The sequence below is a fragment of the Leucopleurus acutus genome (assembly GCF_964270905.1).
Source record: "Leucopleurus acutus genome assembly, chromosome: X".
In the NCBI taxonomy this organism is placed as follows: domain Eukaryota; kingdom Metazoa; phylum Chordata; class Mammalia; order Artiodactyla; family Delphinidae; genus Leucopleurus; species Leucopleurus acutus.
The window spans coordinates 95943310-95949899 of NC_139148.1; the positions used below are offsets into that span (position 1 = coordinate 95943310).

Below are 6590 nucleotides of genomic sequence, written 5' to 3' on the forward strand. Positions count from 1 at the left end.
GAGTCACCACCTGGTTAAGCCTACAATAATCCACTGCCATTCTCAAAGATCCATCTGTCATCTGCATAAGCCAACTAGGAGAGTTGAATGGGGAGGTGGTGGGAGTCATCACCCCTGCATCTTTCAAGTCCTTGATGGTGACACTAATCTCTGCAATTCCTCCAGGAATGTGATATTGATTTTGATTTACTATTTTTCTAAAACTGTCTATAGGCAGTTCTAGTGGCTTCTGCTTGGCCTTTCCCACCATAATAGCCCTCAAGGAACCAATGGGAGAGATTCTGCCAGCTGCTTAAAATGACTATTCCAATTATGCATTCTGAAGCTAGGGAAATAACCACAGGATGGGTTCAGAGACCCACTGGACTCACTGTGAGATGGACTGGAGCTAAAACTCTATTGACCACCTGACTTCCACTAGCCTGTACTCTGACTGGTGAACCACAGTAATGTTTTGGGTCTCCTGGAATTAGTGTCAGTTCAGAACCAGTATCCAGTAATCCCTGAAAAGTCTGATTATTTCCTTTCCTCAATGTATAATTGCCCTGGTAAAAGGCCGAAGGTTCCTTTCGGGAAGTCTGGGAGAAAGATTAATAGTATATATTTTCAGTAGTGCACTGGGGTTCTTCCTCAAGGGGTTCTGGGTTTTGTAACCCTAACCTTAACCCTATGTCCTAACTCAAGGCAGTCAAGCAGGAGGGTTACCTCTTACTCAAGGGAGGGTAATCTTTTTGTTTTATTTAGACCTTGAACTGATTGGATGAGGCTTACTCACAGTAGGGATAGCGATATGATTTACTCAGTCTCCTGATTCAAATATTAATCTCTTTCAGAAATACTCTCATAGACACACCCAGAATAATGTTTGACTAAATGTCTGGGCACCTATGGCTCAGTCAAGTTTACACATAAAATTAACCATACAGCACTTTTAAACAAAAATCTTAAAAATCTGGTTCTCAAATGACACAGCTAAGAAAAAGGCATAAAACACTTTGGGAGAAAACATTCTTAACAGTCTTTTGTCATTTACAGACAGTCCTGGGCGTACTCTGATGCTTTTGCAAAAACGTTCCTATAAAAATGTTTCATCTTCAAGGAATTCATGGAAAAGACTCTGACAAGTACATGTTTCTGGTAACTGACTATACTGCTGAACTGAATGAATAAGCATTTTCAGAACTCTAATGGAAAACTGATGAATTCATAAAAGTGCTAAAAAAAGATCAAGATGAAAAAAAATTAATTACATGGAACTGAGTGAACTGATGAGGACGATTATAATTTTTGTGACTTTCTGTTTGAATAAAAAAAAAAGAATCCCACAAGGACTCAGAAGCAAAAAAATATACAAATCAATTTTCACTGCAAAGTAAAGGACCTGTTACAGTGCAGGATTACTGGACTGAATGTCAATATTATGACATAGTATGAGTGTGTTTCGTGTTTGGTAACTGCAATCATTGTTGCTTTTGTTGTGGTCATCCATTTACAATGCTTGGTGTCAGTTTATTTATCTCTTGTAAAAACAAAATACAGTGTGTGTGAAAAAATAAAATAAAATGAAATGCAAAAAAATCTTTATTCAGTATTATAAAGAACTCATAATTAAATACTAAGAAGCCATAAACAACTCAATTTTTACTTTATTAAATTTTATTCATTTATTTATTTTATACAGCAGGTATAGTCATCAATTTTATACACATCAGTGTATACGTGTCAATCCCAATCGCCCAATTCATCACACCCCCACCCCCCACCCCACCGCTTTCCCCACTTGGTGTCCATATGTTTGTTCTCTACATCTGTGTCTCAATTTCTGCCCTGCAAACTGGTTCATCTGTACCATTTTTCTAGGTTCCACATATATGCGTTAATATACGATATTTGTTTTTCTCTTTCTGGCTTACTTCACTCTGTATAACAGTCTCTAGGTCCATCCACGTCTCTACAAATGACCCAATTTCGTTCCTTTTTATGGCTGAGTAATATTCCATTGTATATATGTACCACATCTCCTTTACCCATTCGTCTGTCGATGGGCATTTAGGTGGCTTTCATGACCTGGCTATTGTAAATAGTGCTGCAATGAACGTTGGGGTGCATGTGTCTTTTTGAATCATGGTTTTCTCTGGGTATATGCCCAGTAGTGGGATTGCTGGATCATATGCTAATTCTATTTGTAGTTTTTTAAGGAATTCCATACTGTTCTCCATAGTGGCTGTATCAATTTATATTCCCACCAACAGTGCAAGAGGGTTCCCTTTTCTCCACACCCTCTCCAGCATTTGTTGTTTGTAGATTTTCTGTTGATGCCCATTCTAACTGGTCTGAGGTGATACCTCATTGTAGTTTTGATTAGCATTTCTATAATAATTAGTGATGTTGAGCAGCTTTCCGTGTGCTTCTTGGCCATCTGTATGTCTTCTTTGGAGAAATGTCTATTTAGGTCTTCTGCCCATTTTTGGATTGGGTTTGTTTTTTCAATATTGAGCTGCATGAGCTGTTTATATATTTTGGAGATTAATCCTTTGTCCATTGATTCATTTGCAAATATTTTCTCCCATTCTGTGGGTTGTCTTTTCGTCTTGTTTATGCTTTCCTTTGCTGTGCAAAAGCTTTGAAGTTTCATTAGGTCCCATTTGTTTTTTTTGTTTGTTTTTAATTCCATTACTCTAGGAGGTGGGTCAAAAAAGATCTTTCTGTGATTTATGTCGAAGAGTGTTCTTCCTATGTTTTTCTCTAAGAGTTTTATAGTGCCCAGTCTTACATTTAGGTCTCCAATCCATTTTGAGTTTATTTTTGTGTGTGGTGTTAGGGAGTGTTCTAATTTTATTCTTTTACATGTAGCTGTCCAGTTTTCCCAGCACCACTTATGGAAGAGACTGTCTTTTCTCCCTTGTATATCCTTGCCTCCTTTGTCATAGATTAGTTGACCATAGGTGCATGGGTTTGTCTCTGGGTTTTCTATCTTGTTCCATTGATCTATGTTTCTGTTTTTGTGCCAGTACCATATTGTCTTGATGACTGTAGCTTTGTAGTATAGTCTGAAGTCAGGGAGTCTGATTCCTCCAGCTCCGTTTTTCTCCCTCAAGACTGCTTTGGCTATTTGGGGTCTTTTGTGTCTCCATACAAATTTTAAGAGTTTTTGTTCTAGTTCTGTAAAAAATGCCATTGGTAATTTGATAGGTGTTGCATTGAATCTGTAGATTGCTTTAGGTAGTAGAGTCATTTTCACAATATTGATTCTTCCAATCCAAGAACATGGTATATCTCTCTGTCTGTTGGTATCATCTTTAATTTCTTTCATCAGTGTGTTATAGTTTTCTGCATACAGGTCTTTTGTCTCCCTAGGTAGGTTTATTCCTAGGTCTTTTATTCTTTTTGTTGCCATGGTAAATAGGAGTGTTTCCTTAATTTCTCTTTCAGATTTTTCAACATTAGTGTATAGGAATGCAAGAGATTTCTGTGCATTAATTTTGTATCCTGCAACTTTACCAAATTCATTGATTAGCTCTAGTAGTTTTCTGGTGGCATCTTTAGGATTCTCATGTATAGTATCATGTCATCTGCAAACAGTGACAGTTTTACTTCTTCTTTTCCAATTTGGATTCCTTTTATTTATTTTTCTTCTCTGATTGCCATGACTAGGATTTCCAAAACTATGTTGAATAATAGTTGTGAGAGTGGACATCCTTGTCTTGTTCTTGATCTTGGAGGAAATGCTTTCAGTTTTTCACCATTGAGAATGATGTTTGCTGTGGGTTTGTCGTATATGGGCTTTATTATGTTGAGGTAGGTTCCCTCTATGCCCACTTTCTGGAGAGGTTTTTTTTTTTTATCATAAATGGGTGTTGAATTTTGTCAAAAACTTTTTCTGCATCTATTGAGATGATCATATGGTTTTTATTCTTCAATTTGTTAATATGGTGTATCACATTGATTGATTTACGTATTTTGAAGAATCCTTGCATATCTGGGATAAATCCCACTTGATCATGGTGTATGATCCTTTTAATGTGTTGTTGGATTCTGTTTGCTAGTGTTTTGTTGAGGATTTTTGCATCTATATTCATCAGTGATACTGGTCTGTAATTTTCTTTTTTTGTAGTTTCTTTGTCTGGTTTTGGTATCAGGGTGATGGTGGCCTCATAGAATGAGTTTGGGAGTGTTCCTTCCTCCACAATTTTTTGGAAGAGTTTGAGAAGGATGGGTGTTAGCTCTTCTCTAAATGTTTGATAGAATTCACCTGTGAAGCCATCTGGTCCTGGACTTTTGTTTGTTGGAAGATTTTTAATCACAGTTTCAATTTCATTACTTGTGATTGGTCTGTTCATATTTTCTATTTCTTTCCTGTTCAGTCTTGGGAGGTTATACCTTTCTAAGAATTTGTCCATTTCTTCCATGTTGTCCATTTATTGGCCTAGAGTTGCTTGTAGTAGTCTCTTAGGATGCTTTGTGTTTCTGTGGTGTCGTAACTTCTCCTTCTTCATTTCTAATTTTACACTAAGAAGCCATAAACAACTCAGTTTTTAAAAAATGGGCAAATGGGCCTGCCTTCCTGCCCAGGCGCAGAGCCGGGCCGCAGGGAATGTCCCGGGACAAGTCCACGGAGACGCCCGCTGTACCCCGCCCGGCTCCACTGCTCCCTTTAGGGCCTGAGGCTCGCCGTGTTCCGAAATGGCCGGGGAGTCCGGCAAAGCCGTGAAGTACTAGTGGAAGAGATCCAGAAGCACAACCACAGCAAGAGCACCTGGCTGATCCTGCATTACAAGCCGTACAATTTGACCAAACTTTTGGAGGAGCACCCTGGTGGGGTAGAAGTCTTAAGGGAACAAGCTGGAGGTGATGCTACTGAAAACTTTGAGGATGTCCGACACTCTACAGATGCTCGAGAATTGTCCAAAACGTTTATCATTGGGGAGCTGCATCCGGATGACAGGTCAAAGATAACCAAGCCTTCGGAAACTCTTATTACTACTATTGATTCTAATTCCAGCTGGTGGACCAGCTGGGTGATCCCAGCCATCTCAGCACTGGTTGTAGCCCTGATGTATCACTTCTACACATCGGAACACTAAACACGTTCTCAGAAGCCAATGGAAGAAAAGACTGCTTTGGTCCTGGGAGAAAGAAGCCACTGTTAACTGCATCAGCTGACAGAACCCTGCACCTGAAAATGAATTGAATACACCTGTTTTTCTTTCCTCCTACATTAGACACAAAACAAACCAAAAAGAACTGTTCTTTCTACTCCTGAATTTTTAGAGTGTGCCTTTTTTTCATCAGCTTTGTTTTGATGTTCCATCGCTATGTCATTCGCTTACTGTGGGCACAATCTTTTAAAACATACCACCATGAATGGCTCTTTGATATGTAATTGCCTGTGATGTTTGGAATCTGATTATTTGGCGGTCATTTAATGTGCTAATCTTTCAGATCCAAGTTGTCTGTCTGATGTGAGCAGGGGTGTCCTTGGATCTCTTCTTGTGCTGCTTCATCTAATTGAATAATCAGGTATTGCATGTTTCCAGTGTAGTTTTTTTTTTTCAAGGAAAGCCCAAAAATAATAGCTTAAAGATTTCTAATAATTGTTCTACTTGAACAATCATATAGACGATAAAAAGAGAAAGTGGTCTGCAAGACCTAGAAAAGATACTCCATCTTTTCTTTGATTAAAAACATCAGCAACATCAACAAAAGCCTGTGAACCATGAGAGAACATTACCACTGTCCCTTCTCTCAGCTTAAATATGTCATTCCGAAGAGATCCTCAGTTATACAGTTTCTCAGGTTTTACAGACTCCTCCTTCAACGGTAAAAACTGTTTACGTGCTCCTATAAAGAAATGTTGATTCCCTAATTTGTAAAAACACACATTTGAAAGAGATTGTGGGACATTTGGAATCTGATTTTTGAAGAAATTTAGCTCTGGTGATGGGCCATGAAGAACTCTGGTGTGGACTGATTCAGTCATCCCGTCTTTGTTTATTATTCTTTGCGCAGTGCTTTTTCTTTAAATGTCGAAACTTGAGAGATGAATTTATAGACTCGAAGTACTTTGTAGTTAGCAATGATTGTCTATTGGCCTGCTAGCCGACTGGCGAGCCATGGAGTTCTGCAGAAATAACTAAACACATTGGAAAGGAATTTGTTTAAATTACAGAGCAGAGATTTTTATAATCAGTGACATGTATCACCCTCTGCCTTTTTTGTCACTGGAAGTTAGAGCGAATGTAGGAGGGCAGTGGGGCAGCTGTCTCACATGGGAGAATACCTTGCAGAGGGATCCTTTGTTTAGATTTTAATAAACGTAAGCCTGGAACAACAACAAGAAAATGGGCAAATGACTTGAACAGACACTTCATCAAAGAATATATATGAATGGCTAATTGGCCAATAAGTACATGAAAAAGTATCTAAAATAATTAGTTACTAGGGAAATGCTAATTACAATAACAGTGAAATACCAAATCCCAGCCACTAGAATGGATAAAATTAAAATTAAAAAAAAATTTTTGTCAGTCGACAAAAACACATGTAGGTGAGGTTTTAGAGCAACCAGAACTCTCTTACATTACAGGTGC

At 38.3% G+C, this 6590-nt stretch overlaps 1 pseudogene across 1 annotated transcript; it reads left to right on the top strand.

Annotated features, from left to right (window-relative positions):
• The first annotated feature begins 4683 nt into the window (after positions 1-4683).
• Positions 4684-5218, top strand: LOC309978741 (cytochrome b5-like; annotated as a pseudogene). Its single transcript has one exon. The product of its transcript is annotated as a cytochrome b5-like (transcript).
• The last annotated feature ends 1372 nt before the right edge of the window (positions 5219-6590 follow it).